This window comes from Oncorhynchus masou, chromosome 8, assembly GCF_036934945.1.
Source record: "Oncorhynchus masou masou isolate Uvic2021 chromosome 8, UVic_Omas_1.1, whole genome shotgun sequence".
NCBI lineage: Eukaryota > Metazoa > Chordata > Actinopteri > Salmoniformes > Salmonidae > Oncorhynchus > Oncorhynchus masou.
This window is the reverse complement of record NC_088219.1, coordinates 23,046,579-23,063,974: the sequence shown is the minus strand read 5'-3', so window position 1 is coordinate 23,063,974 and position 17,396 is coordinate 23,046,579. Positions and strand designations below refer to the sequence as shown.

Here is a 17,396-nt window from a genome sequence, read left to right as displayed (position 1 = left end):
GAGAGAGAGAGACGCACACACATTCCATATTTTGTCACCCCTAGCGGGCAAACCTCTGTTGTTTTCTGCTGCAGAGGGACGTTGGGAGGAGATGAGCCCCTCTGAAGCCCTAGTCTGTGATGTCAGATCTGAAGTGACATCATCATCCCCAACAATAACACCTCCTCCAGTGGCCAAAATCTGGCTGATCTACTGTTAGTTAAACTGCAAACTAACACATAACTAACACATTTCAGTATGTGTTAATACTCAAACTAACACATACTCAAAGCAAATATACCAATGCCCTTTACAAGACCCCCTCTCACTCTCAGTCACGCTGGTCAGGCCCTCTCATTGTCTACACCTGTCCATCTGATGGCTTTTGTAAGTTCCAGGTCCCTTGTCCTCTATGAGTGGACTCTTGGGAGACCAGACCATTCTCATTCCAAATGGCTCTGATCCAATTCCTGGAAGTACAGTGATTCTCTTGTTTTTGTTACACAATCATATGAGGCTGAAACTGTCCTTTTCAGCAATTACCCTACCCAGACTCCCTCCCCATTCTGCCTGTCCCGTCATCTCTAGTCCTCCTAACCTAACCAGCACCCTTCATCATGAATGCCATTGCATCATCATCATCATCATCAACATACTAATGATGACCATCACAATCAGGACTGTCACATGAACTATTAATACAGTTATTTTTTTAGCAAAGCTAGGATTTGGGAGAAATGGTCTAGACTAGAGACTGTGACGTCATGTAGTTTGAATGCATAGAAGCCCTTTGGTTCCAGACTGTCTCTGAGCCTCACTGGCTGGCTAGTCAGTCTGTCTCTCCTCTGTGTGTGTGATGGATGGAGCTGGACTTGTTGTACTTCTCTCTATCCCTCATACCCAGGGGCTCTCATTTCACACCTAGTAAGCGCCCTCCTGGTCTCCCCTACACTATTCCCTTCTCTCTGTTTCTCTCTCTCCCTCTTTCTCTCGAACTCTCCTAACTCATGCTCTAGGACTTAGACTGAGTGATGGCCCCCAGTTGTAATCAACTCTTTATTTAGACACTCACTCACTCTCACTATCTGGAAGACATAGAGTTTGTCTCAGATTTGTCCCCTACCCTCTTTATGAGATTCTCTACTGTTGGTGATATTTCTCCATTGCAGGCAGCATTGACTCAGACAAGCATTCCCGCACTCCTCTCATCTCTGCTGTTTTGAGCTCCATTTGAAAATCACCTTTCAGACGTGTATGGAAATAGAACAGCAGGAGTGAAATGAGTATAGCAGAGATGAGAGGGGATGCAGAGATGGAGTCTGAGGGACTGGGACAACTACAGAGCGTTTAATGACCAATGCATTAGATAATTTCAATTAAAAGTTCCGAGAGGAAGGAAGGCTCTAGCCCGGTTCAGCTCAATTCTAACTGGCTTTACTTACCTACAATGGAGATGAGGCTACCACCTCTGGCTTCCTGTGGCTTCGGGCCCAGGGCCAATCAGATGGGAGGGAGCCACCTCACTAGTCTCCCAGACTGCCTCTCTCCGTCTCTAGCTGACTCAGCCGGTCTCCTGAGTGGGCAGATCCTCACTGTGATAAAAGCGGACTGGAAGCTAAACAGGCTAATTACCTGCTGAGGAATGTCTGGGATTCCAAACAGAGAGAAAGGCTAGCTCAGCGTTTCAGTTCAGTTGTTTACATTGTCTTGGGTTTTATGGGTTTCGCCCCACACAATATGTGTGTTTGGATAATATCTCACAATTTATTTACTCAAATATGCTTTGTCAGTTTAAGGTTTTAACCTTGGCTGTGTTCCTCAGGTCAGCTGGTTGGAAAATATTTATACAAATTTGAAGATTTTTTTTGTGTATGTGAGAAGGTTGGGGTAGGTTGGCAGAGTGGGCGTGTTTTACTGTACATGGTACAAGTCAATAATCCAACACACATGCAATGACTTCAGTGTGATAGTTTTCTCACACAAAGCAAAACCACTAACACCTCTAGTTTTGCTTAGTGAGATTTGCGCCACAGTTTGGTAATGTCTGTAATGGGAACCATCGGTGTCTATGACTGTGAATGTGTGACCTATCAGAGTCCTATCAGGAGGGGACAGGGTCCGATCAGGAGGAGACAGGGTCCGATCAAGAGGGGACAGGGTCCACAGGGTCCGATCAGGAGGGGACAGGGTGCAATCAGGAGGGGACAGGGTTCGAACAGGAGGGGACAGGGTAAGAAAAGGAGGGGACAGGTTTCGAAACAGGAGGGGACACTAGGAGACAGGGTTCTAACAGGAGGGGACAGGGTAAGAAAAGGAGGGGACAGGTTTCGAAACAGGAGGGGACACTAGGAGACAGGGTTCTAACAGGAGGGTCCTAACAGGAGGGGACAGGGTCCTAACAGGAGGGAACAGGGACCTAACAAGAGTCCTAACAGGAGGGGTCAGAGTCCTAACAGGAGGGGTCAGGGTCCTAACAGGAGGTGACAGGGTCCTAACAGGAGGTGACAGGGTCCTAACAGGAGGGAACAGGGTTCGAACAGGAGGGAACAGGGACCTAACAGGAGGGGTCAGAGTCCTAACAGGAGGGAACAGGGTTCGAACAGGAGGGAACAGGGACCTAACAGGAGGAGACAGGGTCCTAACAGGAGGTGACAGGGTCCTAACAGGAGGTGACAGGGTCCTAACAGGAGGGAACAGGGACCTAACAGGAGTCCTAACAGGAGGGGTCAGGGTCCTAACAGGAGGGAACAGGGTTCGAACAGGAGGGAACAGGGACCTAACAGGAGGAGACAGGGTCCTAACAGGAGGTGACAGGGTCCTAACAGGAGGTGACAGGGTCCTAACAGGAGGGAACAGGGACCTAACAGGAGTCCTAACAGGAGGGGTCAGAGTCCTAACAGGAGGGGTCAGGGTCCTAACAGGAGGGGTCAGGGTCCTAACAGGAAGTGACAGGGTCCTAACAGGAGGTGACAGGGTCCTAACAGGAAGTGACAGGGTCCTAACAGGAGGAGACAGGGTCCTAACAGGAGGAGACAGGGTCCTAACAGGAAGTGACAGGGTCCTAACAGGAGGAGACAGGGTCCTAACAGGAGGGGACAAGGTCCTAACAGGAGGGAACAGGGTTCGAACAGGAGGGAACAGGGACCTAACAGGAGGGGTCAGAGTCCTAACAGGAGGGAACAGGGTTCGAACAGGAGGGAACAGGGACCTAACAGGAGTCCTAACAGGAGGGGTCAGGGTCCTAACAGGAGGTGACAGGGTCCTAACAGGAGGTGACAGGGTCCTAAAAGGAGGGGACAGGGTCCTAACAGGAAGTGACAGGGTCCTAACAGGAGGAGACAGGGTCCTAACAGGAGGGGACAAGGTCCTAACAGGAGGGAACAGGGTTCTAACAGGAGGAACAGGGACCTAACAGGGTCCTAACAGGAGGGAACAGGGTTCCGAACAGGAGGGAACAGGGACCTAACAGGAGTCCTAACAGGAGGGGTCAGGGTCCTAACAGGAGGTGACAGGGTCCTAACAGGAGGAACAGGGACCTAACAGGAGTCCTAACAGGAGGGGTAACAGGAAGTGACAGGGTCCTAACAGGAAGTGACAGGGTCCTAAAAGGAGGGGACAGGGTCCTAACAGGAAGTGACAGGGTCCTAACAGGAGGAGACAGGGTCCTAACAGGAGGAGACAGGGACCTAACAGGAGTCCTAACAGGAGGGGTCAGGGTCCTAACAGGAGGTGACAGGGTCCTAACAGGAGGGAACAGGGACCTAACAGGAGTCCTAACAGGAGGGGTCAGAGTCCTAACAGGAAGTGACAGGGTCCTAACAGGAGGTGACAGGGTCCTAAAAGGAGGGGACAGGGTCCTAACAGGACAGGGTCCTAACAGGAGGAGACAGGGTCCTAACAGGAGGAGACAGGGTCCTAACAGGAGGAGACAGGGTAACAGGAGGGTCAGAGTCCTAACAGGAGGGGACAGGGTCCTAACAGGAGGGAACAGGGACCTAACAGGAGGGGACAGGGTCCTAACAGGAGGGGAGAGGGTCCTAACAGGAGGTGACAGGGTCCTAACAGGAGGGAACAGGGACCTAACAGGAGGGGACAGGGTCCTAACAGGAGGGGACAGGGTCCTAACAGGAGGGGACAGGGTCCTAACAGGAGGTGACAGGGTCCTAACAGGAGGGAACAGGGTTCGAACAGGAGGGAACAGGGACCTAACAGGAGGGGTCAGAGTCCTAACAGGAGGGGACAGGGTTCCGAACAGGAGGGGACACTAGGAGACAGGGTCCTAACAGGAGGGAACAGGGACCTAACAGGAGGTGACAGGGTCCTAACAGGAGGGAACAGGGACCTAACAGGAGTCCTAACAGGAGGGGTCAGGGTCCTAACAGGAAGTGACAGGGTCCTAACAGGAGGTGACAGGGTCCTAAAAGGAGGGGACAGGGTCCTAACAGGAAGTGACAGGGTCCTAACAGGAGGAGACAGGGTCCTAACAGGAGGAGACAGGGTCCTAACAGGAGGAGACAGGGTCCTAACAGGAGGAGACAGGGTCCTAACAGGAGGAGACAGGGTCCTAACAGGAAGTGACAGGGTCCTAACAGGAGGAAACAGGGTCCTAACAGGAGGGGACAAGGTCCTAACAGGAAGAACAGTAGTGGACAGGGTCCTCACAGTAGGGGACAGAGTCCTAACAAGAGGGGACAGTATGTGACAGGGTCCTAACAGTAGTGGAAAGGGTCCTGACAGTAAGGGACAATATCCTAACAGGAGGGGACAGGGTCCTAACAGTAAGGGACATAATCCTGACAGGATGGGACAGTACTCAGATTGGGTCCTAACAGTAGGTTCCAGTACTGGGACAGGATCCTAACAGTAAAAGATAAGGTCCAAACAGTAGAGGACAGGGTCCTAACAGTAGGGGACAGGGCCCTAACAGTAGGGGACAGGGTCCTTACAGTAGGGGACAGGGTCCTTACAGTAGGGGACAGTGTACTAACAGTAGGGAACAGGGTCCTAACAGTAGGGGACAGTACTAGGACAGGATCCTAACGGTAGGGGACCGGGCCCTAACCGTGGGGGACAGGGTCCTAACGGTAAGAGACAGGATCATAACAGCAGGGTCAGGGTCATAACAGTAGGGGACAGTATGTGACAGGGCCCTAACAATAGGGGACAAGATCCTTACATGAATGGACAGAGTTATAACAGGAGGGGACATTACTGGGACAGGATCCTAACAGTGGGGGACAGTAGGGGACAGGGTCCTAACAGTAGGGGACAGGATACTAACAGTGGGGGCCAGGGTCCAAACAAGAGGGGACAGTAGGGGACAGGGTCCTAACAGTAGGGGACAGGGTCCTAACAGTGGGGGCCAGGGTCCAAACAGGAGGGGACAGTAGGGGACAGGGTCCTAACAGTAGGGGACAGGGTCCTAACAGTAGGGGACAGGGTCCTAACGGTAGGGGACAGGGTACTAACAGTTGGGGACAGGGTTCAAACAGTATTGGACAGAAACTTAAAAGGAGGTATCAGAGTCCTAACAGTAGGGGACAGGGTCCTAACATTAGGGGACAGGGTCCTAACAGTAGGGGACAGAGTCCTAACATTAGGGGACAGAGTCCTAACAGTAGGGGACCGGGTCCTAACAGTAGGGGACAGTGTCCTAACAGTAGGGGACAGGGTCCTAACATTAGGGGACAGGGTCCTAACAGTAGTGGACAGAGTCCTAACATTAGGGGACAGGGTCCTAACAGTAGGGGACAGGGTCCTAACAGTAGGGGACAAGGTCCTAATTGAACCCCTTTGTTCTCTCTGAACCCCTCTGAACCCCTCTGTCACCCTCACAGGTACAGCTGCTTTAGAAGCATCCTCTCTCTCTCTCTCTCTCTCTCTCTCTCTCTCTCTCTCTCTCTCTCTCTCTCTCTCTCTCTCTCTCTCTCTCTCTCTCTCTCTCTCTCTCTCTCTCTCTCTCTCTCTCTCTCTCTCTCCTGAAGTTCACTTGAAAACATTGTTGTTGCTAACAATGTTTGACATGCAGCAGTCGGCCTGTATACAGTGAAGAATTGCTTAAGAGAAAAATGTATTGTTACGTCGATTAACGTCAATGAAAACAAGGTTTATAAAATGTGAAACCCATTTGTGATAAGTAAACACACCGTGGGGTAATGATTTCATTTTTAAACCAAGGGCTCCAAGTAATCCAATTTAGTAGCTCATTTTATGACATGCAGGCCTCCTCTTTCATCCTCTTGGTGACGTATCTAACCTACTGTTGAGGAATATCCCCAACCTGACTTGTCTCACACCAGAAATAGATTCCCTCAGCTTTATTTTGTCCCTGTCCAGTAAACATTTAGCTGTGTGATATGGCTTTTAGAATGACTGAGGGAATCTGTATTGAGGTGAAAGGAAGCGAGAGGCAACATCTATATCATTCCACTCAGGGCCAGCCGGTTGGAAGGAAAGGATTGCTCCCTGGTGATCGGCTTCCTCTCTTCCCCATCACTTGTTCCATCTCTCAGTCTCTTTATCCCTCTGACTGGTGCACTGTGGATTGAACTATATCTTCTTTTTGTCAGACACACCAGTGTGCTCTGTGACGTCTGCTGTCTGGAAGTCAAGAAGGAGAGAGAGAGGGAGGTAGTATTGGAGAATGGTTCCCGTCTCCCCCTGCTTTGTCTCGTCTAGCAGAGGGGTGCACCCCCAGCCCCACAGGATGCTGCCTAATCCCATTCACTATCCCAGTCTCTGATGGTACATCTATCTGTGTGTCTGTGTGCTGTGTGTGAATGTGTCTGTCTGTCTTTGCCCATGCCCCTCCTTGGCAGACTCAGGTGCCCCTTTCAGATAAGGGCCGTGTGGAGGAATTAGCCTCATCATTCCTAGCGCTCAGGGACTAGCAGCAAAATCCCCCTCGCTCCTCACCCATGTCTGGATGCCTTGTCACAGGGCCGTGCTGCTCTCCCAAACAAGCTTTCACTCCAGCACTCGCCTCATGCCTGCTTTGTGTCAGGGCTCACCATACAGACAACGGACTGCTACTGTGTGACAGACTGAGATGCCTGCTTAGAGAGGAGCAGAGGAAAGGAGAGATGCAGAGTCTGTCATAATACAAACTCTCTCTCTTTCTCTCACTCGCACTTTCACACTTATCACTTGCCAGTCTTCAATGTCCTCATTAAGTCAATTAATTTGAATAAAGCAAGAAAGAACCTACAGAGTTCTTTCCAACAAAGTGCAAATGTGTTGTTCACTCAATCTATTGCTGTTGGACCTCTGAATAACCAACTAGCTATTGCACTCTTACCTGCCTCCCGCTGAATACCTATCTTACCTTACCTATCTAACCTTTCCTGGTACTGTCTATGTACTCATGGTCTTCTAGGACTCCCTTCAAGGAGACCATCTATCTGTCAGGAACTAATGCCTTGGCCGCGAGAGCACCTGTTTGCTGTTGTAATCCCAGCTGAAGCACTGTTCTGTCTCTTGTGTCCACTGGACCAGAACTGCCTCTGCAAATAACCAGCAGAGACATTACACGTGGAGTTGAACTCTATATTCTACAGCTCCACCATTAACCTTAGGATACACCTACCATCTGCCTAGCAACCAGAGGAGAATGACAGGACAAATAGGATAGAGCAGTTGTCTTTCTGTTCCTTAGTTAGGAGAGGAAATGAACAGATCTTCTTCCGGGTTGATTTTGGCCAGTGATCATCCTTTGTTCTTTGGGAAGAAGAGAGGGTGTCGTCATGTCCCTCTCCACCTCCCTGCAAGGATCTTTCTGTTTGTTTCAAACCTCTGTCTCTCTAGAGAGGAACTTGCGTTCTCATCTCAGATCTTCAGTAATGTACCACCACACACAGTAGACCTTATAGCCCCTGAAGGCATTGGATGTAGTTGCTTTGTGTTGATTGTGATTGTGACTTTACATGACACATGACACGGAAATATTCATTGCCGTTGACTTGCCATCATACAATGCAGTGATTTGTCTGCCATAGAAATCCTTGGGCGAGCTGCCGAAGTGTTTCTTCACACAGTGGGAAGCCTCTCACTCAGTCAAGCATTCAAATACAAGACGCACAATCTGCATGGGACACAATAACTAATACAGTTGCATGTTCCATAATAAACCTGTTGTTATGTTACCTAGATGAGAAGTTGAGGAGAGGGAAGACTATGTAGGACTTATTATTATCTACCCTTTGATGAAATCCTCTCAGGGATGTTCATGCCCATCAGTTGTGCATCAGCATGAATAGATGTTGTTCTGGGATAGACCTTGATTTTTTTTGTATTTTTTTTTTTTGGGACACAACTCATTCCAGAATTTGTATTTATTTTTACTGTTTGCTACATTGTAGAATAATAGTGAAGACATCAAAACCATGAAATAACATATATGGAATCATGTAGTAACCAATAAAGTGTGAAACAAATAAAAATATATTTTATACCTGAGATTATTCAAATTATTATTATAACTTTATTTAACTAATCAAGTCAGTTAAGAACAAATACATATTTACAATGACGGCCTAGCAACAGTGGGTTAACTAGCTTGTTCAGGGGCAGAACAACAGATTTTTACCTCATCAGCTCGGGAGTCGATCCACCAACCTTTCGGTTACTAGTCCAACGCTCTAACAACTAGGCTACCTGCCGCCGCAGGCACAGATCTGGAGAATGGTACAAAACAACTTCTGCAGCATTGAAGGTCACCAAGAACACAGTGGCCTCCATCATTCTTAAGTGGAAGAAGTTTGGATCCACCAAGACTCTTCCTAGAGCTGGCCACCCTTCCTAACTGAGCAATTGGGGACAAGGGTCTTTGTCAGGGAGATGACTAAGAACCCGATGGTCACTCTGACAGAGCTCCAGAGTTCTTCTGTGGAGATGGAGAACCATCCAGAAGGACAAGCAACTCTACAGCACCCCACCAATCAGGCCTTTATGGTAGAGTGACCAGGTGGAAGCCACTCCTCAGTAAAATACACATGACAGCCCACTTGGACTTTACCAAAAAGGCATCTGGTCTGATGAAACCAAGATTGAACTCTTTGGCCTGAATGCCAAACAACACATCTGGAGGAAACCTGGCACCATCCCTACGGTGAAGCATGTCGGTGGCAGCATCATGCTGTGGGGATGTTTTTCAACGGCAGGGACTGGGAGACTAGTCAGGATCAAGGGAAAGATGAACGGAGCAATGTACAGAGATCCTTGATGAAAACCTGCCCCACAGTGCTCAGGACCTCAGACTGGTGCAAAGGTTCATTAAGCCAAAACAACGCAGGAGACAAGTCTCTGAATGTCGTTGAGTGGGCCAGCCAGAGCCTGGACTTGAACCTGATCCAACATCTCTGGCGAGTCCTGAAAATAGCTGTGACAGAGCTTGAGAGGATCTGACTTGAAGAATGGGAGAAACTCTCCAAATACAGGTGTGCCAAGCTTGTAACGTCATTCCCAAAAAGACTCGAGGCTGTAATCGCTACCAAAGGTGCTTCAACAAAGTACTGAGTAAAGGGTCTGAATACTTATGTAAATAAGGTATTTCTGTGTTTTATTTTTAATACATTTGCTAAAATTTCTAAAAATCTGTTTTTAATTTTTCATTATGGGGTTATTGTGTGTAGATTGATGAGTAAAACAAATAATGTAATCAATTTTAGAATACGGCTGTAACGTAACAACATGTGGAAAAAGACAAGGGGACTGAATACTTTCCGAATGCCCTGTACATGTACATATTTACCTCAATTACTTCATACCGCTGCACATCGACTCGCTACTGGTACTCCCTGTATATAGCCAAGTTATTTAAAAAAAATCTTTGATTTTAACTCTGCATTTTTGGAAAATAACCCGTAAGTAAGCATTTCAGTGTTAGTCTACAACTGTCGTTCTCGAAGCATGTGACAAATACATTTTGATTTGATTTCAGCTGGAGGGGCGCTTTGAGGGGATGCTAATGCTGATGTCTGGGTATGATCAGGCATTACAGCACAAGGCTGGCTGGTTGGCACTGGCTTAGAGAGGAAGACATGGGCTTTACAGACAGTAGTTAACTGAACAGTTAGTCTATGTTACACTGTACAGCATAACATAAAGGCCATCCAGTTCTAACAGCATCATACTGTTCTGCGCAGCTTCCGTAGAGGTTGTGGTGTGTGTGTGTGTGTGTGTGTGTGTGTGTGTGTGTGTGTGTGTGTGTTAACCTCCTGTGCAGAGCTGGAACCTGGGAGTCTACAACTCCATAAGTGATGAGTACTCCTCCTGCTGGCCCCCAGGCTCTGGGACAAACACATACAGGGCTGGGGCTGGGCCATCCATTATTGATGATGTTAGGGTGCAGAAGAGCATGGGGCCCACACTGACATCTGTTATTTCCTCTTTAGTCTTCTCTTCTCTCCTCTTTACTAGGCCCCCTCTCCTCTCCTCTCCTCTCCTCTCCTCTCCTCTCCTCTCCTCTAGGCCCTCTCTCCTCACCTCTTTACTAGGCCTCCTCTCCTCTCCTCTCCTCTCCTCTCCTCTCCTCTCCTCTCCTCTCCTCTCCTCTCCTCTCCTCTCCTCTCCTCTCCTCTCCTCTTTACTAGGCCCTCTTTCCTCTCCTCTTTACTAGGCCCTCTCTCCTCTCCTCTTTACTAGGCCCTCTCTCCTCTCATCTTTAATAGGCCCTCTCTCCTCTCATCTTTAATAGACCCTCTCTCCTCTCCTCTTTACTAGGCCCTCTCTCCTCTCTTTAATAGGCCCTCTCTCCTCTTTAAAAGGCCCTCTCTTCTCTCATCTTTAATAGGCCCTCTCTCCTCTCCTCTTTACTAGGCCCTCTCTCCTCTCCTCTTTACTAGGCCCTCTCTCCTCTCCTCTTTAATAGGCCCTCTCTCCTCTCCTCTTTACAAGGCCCTCTCTCCTCTCCACTTTACTAGGCCCTCTCTCCTCTCCTCTTTACTAGGCCCTCTCTCCTCTCTTTAATAGGCCCTCTCTCCTCTTTAATAGGCCCTCTCTTCTCTCATCTTTAATAGGCCCTCTCTCCTCTCCTCTTTACTAGGCCCTCTTTCCTGTCCTCTCCTCTTTACTAGGCCCTCTCTCCTCTCCTCTTTACTAGGCCCTTTCTCCTCTCCTCTTTAATAGGCCCTCTCTCCTCTCCTCTTTACTAGGCCCTCTCTCCTCTCCTCTCCTCTCCTCTTTACTAGGCCCTATCTCCTCTCCTCTCCTCTTTACTAGGCCCTCTCTCCTCTCCTCTTTAATAGGCCCTCTCTCCTCTCCTCTTTAATCGGCCCCCTCTCCTCTCCTCTCCTCTTCAATAAGCCCTCTCTCCTCTCCTCTTTACTAGGCCCTCTCTCCTCTCCTCTTTACTAGCCCCTCTCTCCTCTCTTTAATAGGCCATCTCTCCTCTTTAATAGGCCCTCTCTGCTCTCCTCTCCTCTAGGCCCTCTCTCCTCACCTCTTTACTAGGCCTCCTCTCCTCTTTACTAGGCCCTCTTTCCTCTCCTCTTTACTAGGCCCTCTCTCCTCTCCTCTTTACTAGGCCCTCTCTCCTCTCATCCTTAATAGGCCCTCTCTCCTCTCATCTTTAATAGGCCCTCTCTCCTCTCCTCTTTACTAGGCCCTCTCTCCTCTCTTTAATAGGCCCTCTCTCCTCTTTAAAAGGCCCTCTCTTCTCTCATCTTTAATAGGACCTCTCTCCTCTCCTCTCCTCTTTACTAGGCCTTCTCTCCTCTCATCTTTAATAGGCCCTCTCTCCTCTCCTCTTTAATAGGCCCTTTCTCCTCTCATCTTTAATAGGCCCTCTCTCCTCTCATCTTTAATAGGCCCCTTCTCCTCTCCTCTTTAATAGGCCCTCTCTCCTCTTTAAAAGGCCCTCTCTTCTCTCATCTTTACTAGGCCATATCTCCTCTCCTCTCTTCTCCTCATCTTTACTAGGCCTCCTCTCCTCTCCTCTCCTCATCTTTACTAGGCCTCCTCTCCTCTCCTCTCCTCATCTTTACTAGGCCTCCTCTCATCTCATCTCATCTCCTCTCCTCATCTTTACTAGGCCCTCTCTCCTCTCCTGTCCTCAGCTGTCTCTGGCATGATGATGGGCACAACTGTGCTGCTGTCACAATGGGGTGTGAATGCTTCATAAATATCACACCAGGGGGGTGGTGTGTGTGTGTGTGTGTGTGTGTGTGAGCGTTTGTGCGTCTGTACCCTTGTATATATGCGAGTGTGGTGCATGAGAGAGAGGTGTAGAATGATTGGTGGTGACATGTCCTAGGAATTAATTTGACGGTTGGTGTGCATCCAGAATACCCAGTACATTGATTGGTGGTGTGAGGTGATGTGTCATGAATAAATCTAATTGGCTGTTGTGGTGGGTGCACATGGTGATCTGTCAATAGCATTGTGAGACATCTTTCCTTTCCTAATCAAATCACCACCCCTCTCTCCCACTGTCACTCGGGCTGGGGTGTGCCCATGGCACCATATTGTATTTTACAGATCATGGATGACCATGCAAATTAACCCACGTCTGGTTGACAGGTTGCCATGTCTACCGAGTCCCTGATTGGTTGAGGCTGGTCACATGGGATTTCCAGCCATGGCCACATGTGTGCCTGTCCCAGAAATGGACCCTGAGATGTGTTTGCAAACACTCCAGCGCGTTTCATAGCTAATCTGTCTATACAAATGCATGCCCCACCCCACTCCTCTCCATCCCCTCCGCTCTAAACAAATGAAGTGTAAACATTGCATGGATGTGTCATGCTGTACTTCAGGAAGCATAAGGGATGCTGGTCCTGCCATGGATCCCCATTCACTCTCTCCTGGCTTGGCAGCTCCCTCCCTACTGTAGGACAGAGGCTGGGTTATGACTGAGTGGCTGGGGGTAAGGCTGAGGGGCTAGGGGGTAAGGCTGAGGGGCTAGGGGGTAAGGCTGAGGGGCTCGGGGGTAAGGCTGAGGGCTGGGGGGTAAGGCTGAGGGGCTAGGGGTAAGGCTGAGGGGCTGGGGGGTAAGGCTGAGGGGCTAGGGGTAAGGCTGAGGGGCTAGGGGGTAAGGCTGAGGGGCTAGGGGTAAGGCTGAGGGGCTAGGGGGTAAGGCTGAGGGGCTAGGGGTAAGGCTGAGGGGCTAGGGGTAAGGCTGAAGGGCTAGGGGTAAGGCTGAGGGGCTAGGGGGTAAGGCTGAGGGGCTAGGGGGTAAGGCTGAGGGGCTAGGGGGTAAGGCTGAGGGGCTAGGGGGTAAGGCTGAGGGGCTAGGGGTAAGGCTGAAGGGCTAGGGGGTAAGGCTGAGGGGCTAGGGGGTAAAGCTGAGGGGCTAGGGGGTAAGGCTGAGGGGCTGGGGGTAAGGCTGAGGGGCTGTGGGGGGTAAGGCTGAGGGGCTAGGGGGTAAGGCTGAGGGGCTGGGGGTAAGGCTGAGGGGCTAGGGGGTAAGGCTGAGGGGCTAGGGGGTAAGGCTGAGGGGCTATGGGGTAAGGCTGAGGGGCTGGGGTAAGGCTGAGGGGCTAGGGGGTAAGGATGCGGGCTAGAGATAAGGCTGAGGGGCTAGAGGGTAAGGCTGAGGGGCTGGGGTAAGGCTGAGGGGCTAGAGGGTAAGGCTGGGGGTAAGGATGCGGGCTAGAGATAAGGCTGAGGGGCTATGGGGTAAGGCTGAGGGGCTGGGGTAAGGCTGAGGGGCTAGAGGGTAAGGCTGGGGGTAAGGCTGGGGGTAAGGCTGGGGGTAAGGCTGGGGGTAAGGCTGAGGGGCTAGAGATAAGGCTGAGGGGCTAGGGATAAGGCTGAGGGGCTAGAGGGTAAGGCTGGGGGTAAGGCTGAGGGCCTAGGGGTAAGGCTGAGGGGCTGGGGGTAAGGATGAGGGGCTAGAGATAAGGCTGAGGGGCTAGAGGGTAAGGATGAGGGGCCTAGGGGTAAGGATGAGGGGCTAGAGGGTAAGGATGAGGGGCTAGAGATAAGGCTGAGGGGCTAGAGGGTAAGGCTGAGGGTAAGGATGAGGGGCCTAGGGGTAAGGATGAGGGGCTAGAGGGTAAGGCTGGGGGTAAGGCTGAGGGCCTAGGGGTAAGGCTGAGGGGCTGGGGGTAAGGATGAGGGGCTAGAGATAAGGCTGAGGGGCTAGAGATAAGGCTGAGGGGCTAGAGGGTAAGGCTGGGGGTAAGGATGAGGGGCCTAGGGGTAAGGATGAGGGCCTAGGGGTAAGGATGAGGGGCTAGAGATAAGCCTGAGGGGCTAGGAATAAGGCTGAGGGGCTAGAGGGTAAGGCTGGGGGTAAGGCTGAGGGCCTAGGGGTAAGGATGAGGGGCTACAGATAAGGCTGAGGGGCTAGGGATAAGGCTGAGGGGCTGGGGATAAGGCTGAGGGGCTGGGGATAAGGCTGAGGGGCTGGGGATAAGGCTGAGGGGCTGGGGATAAGGCTGAGGGGCTGGGGATGAGGCTGAGGGTCTAGGGATAAGGCTGAGGGGCTGGGGATAAGGCTGAGGGGCTGGGGATGAGGCTGAGGGTCTAGGGATAAGGCTGAGGGGCTGGGGGTAAGGCTGAGGGGCTGGGGATGAGGCTGAGGGGCTGGGGATGAGGCTGAGGGGCTGGGGATAAGGCTGAGGGGCTGGGGATAAGGCTGAGGGGCTGGGGATAAGGCTGATGGGCTGGGGATGAGGCTGAGGGTCTAGGGATGAGGCTGAGGGGCTGGGGATAAGGCTGAGGGGCTGGGGATAAGGCTGAGGGGCTGGGGATGAGGCTGAGGGGCTGGGGATGAGGCTGAGGGGCTGGGGATAAGGCTGAGGGGCTGGGGATGAGGCTGAGGGGCTGGGGATGAGGCTGAGGGTCTAGGGATAAGGCTGAGGGGCTGGGGATAAGGCTGAGGGGCTAGGGATAAGGCTGAGGGGCTGGGGATAAGGCTGAGGGGCTGGGGATAAGGCTGAGGGGCTGGGGTTGAGGCTGAGGGTCTAGGGATAAGGCTGAGGGGCTGGGGATAAGGCTGAGGGGCTGGGGATGAGGCTGAGGGTCTAGGGATAAGGCTGAGGGGCTGGGGTAAGGCTGAGGGGCTGGGGATGAGGCTGAGGGGCTGGGGATGAGGCTGAGGGGCTGGGGATAAGGCTGAGGGGCTGGGGATAAGGCTGAGGGGCTGGGGATAAGGCTGATGGGCTGGGGATGAGGCTGAGGGTCTAGGGATGAGGCTGAGGGGCTGGGGATAAGGCTGAGGGGCTGGGGATAAGGCTGAGGGCTGGGGATGAGGCTGAGGGGCTGGGGATGAGGCTGAGGGGCTGGGGATAAGGCTGAGGGGCTGGGGATGAGGCTGAGGGGCTGGGGATGAGGCTGAGGGTCTAGGGATAAGGCTGAGGGGCTGGGGATAAGGCTGAGGGGCTGGGGATGAGGCTGAGGGGCTGGGGATAAGGCTGAGGGGCTGGGGATGAGGCTGAGGGTCTAGGGATAAGGCTGAGGGGCTGGGGATAAGGCTGAGGGGCTGGGGGTAAGGCTGAGGGGCTGGGGATAAGGCTGAGGGGCTGGGGGTAAGGCTGAGGGTCTAGGGATAAGGCGGCTGAGGGGCTGGGGGTAAGGCTGAGGGGCTGGGGGTAAGGCTGAGGGGCTGGGGATAAGGCTGAGGGGCTGGGGGTAAGGCTGAGGGTCTAGGGATAAGGCTGAGGGGCTGGGGGTAAGGCTGAGGGGCTGGGGGTAAGGCTGAGGGGCTGGGGATAAGGCTGAGGGCTGGGGGTAAGGCTGAGGGTCTAGGGATAAGGCTGAGGGGCTGGGGGTAAGGCTGAGGGCTGGGGGTAAGGCTGAGGGTCTAGGGATAAGGCTGAGGGGCTGGGGGTAAGGCTGAGGGGCTGGGGATAAGGCTGAGGGGCTGGGGGTAAGGCTGAGGGGCTGGGGGTAAGGCTGAGGGGCTGGGGATAAGGCTGAGGGGCTGGGGGTAAGGCTGAGGGGCTGGGGGTAAGGCTGAGGGGCTGGGGTAGGATGGGAAGAGAGAGCGTTATTGCCACTCCATCCTGAGGATTCCTTTTCATATTTTGCAAACTCTGAGTGAGTGTAGCTTTATTCTCTGTTTTGTTCCGCTCAAAGTTGGGGCTCCCTTGGGGTCTGACTGAGACGAGAGAGAAATCAATCATGTGGAAACACACAGTGAGTGAGCCTTTGACTGGACTGCAGGATAGGAGGGAGTGTGATGGTAGAGGGAGGGAGAGGAAGAGAGGGTGTTAGACAGAGAGGAGAGGGAGAAAGAGAGAGGCAGGGGCAGAGGTTGGGTAGAAGGATGAAGGGGTCACAGCGGTAGTGAGAGACAGAATTGCGGGTGTGTTGGATAAAGCATAAAATACACAACGTCAGATGTAAAGACAGGAGCTAAATATGAATCTGGTTCTCACACGTAGCTCACCTCGCTGTGTTGGTGTCGCCATACTGAGGCTTAATTCATATTCATGCCCTTAACCCGATATTACCTGGTGATGCATGGAGAGGAGAGACGTGGCACTGAAAGGCAGAGTAATGCTCCGTTCCAGCCTCATTTCTCCCCTCTGCCAGTGGGTGAGGGCATGCATCGGGACAGCACATGGGCACACCCCAGCCCTGCAGCTAGCTTAGGTGGGCAGCGTGCCAACCAATGGCACAATGGATCTAGCTTGAATGACAAAGCACCCTTCATTAAGGGCATAACCAAATCTCATTCACTGCTCTCCATTTTCATGTGTATTTCCAGTCTCAGTTTGAGGGCGTTATGATGAGGCCCTGGGAAGCGTCAGAGTAAAAGGGTAAAGCCTATGTTACAGGCAGCAAGCTTCAGCATTCAGACTGGCCATACTGACATACAACCCCTAGAGATGGTTTTAAAAAGGCTGCGAGATATTCATGTACTCTGAAGCACAACGGAGCAGCCATAGCCACCACTCATCGCCGTGGTGTATGGCTACCATGACAGCAACTGGAGCTATACAGACGGTTATCGGTCAGGTAGTCATTCCTCTGAGTGGTTGAGCCACTCCATGCTCCTCAGACTGAATCTCTGTCCTAACCCTCTTCACACGAGCTCTTAGCCCTTAGCCTGCTTTTAAAGCACCCTAGACTCCTACTCTAGGCTCCCATTGAAGTTACACACCTTCACCCTAGACTCCTATTAATTATACAGTTTAGAGTGGAGAGTGAAGGTGCTCTTGTATGAACAGCACACCTGCTGAGAGAGAGGAGGTGAATATAGAGAGAGAGAGGGGAGAGAGAGAGAGAGAGAGAGGGGGGAGAGAGAGAGGAATAGAGAGAGAGAGAGAGAGAGAGAGAGAGAGAGATGGGGGAGAGAGAGAGAGGGAGGGGAATAGATAGAGAGAGAGAGAGAGATGGGGGAGAGAGAGAGAGAGGGTGGGGAATATAGAGAGAGAGAAGGGGGAGGGGGGAATAGAGAGAGAGAGAGAGAGGGAGGGGAATAGAGAGAGAGAGAGCGAGAGAGAGGAGAGAAATATATATAGAGAGAA

The 17,396-nt window shown here is 51.7% G+C and overlaps 1 protein-coding gene across 1 annotated transcript in view; it reads left to right on the top strand.

Annotated features, from left to right (window-relative positions):
- The window catches only part of LOC135544402 (guanine nucleotide exchange factor VAV2-like), a 254,049-nt gene that overhangs the window by 157,507 nt on the left and 79,146 nt on the right, over positions 1–17,396 (top strand).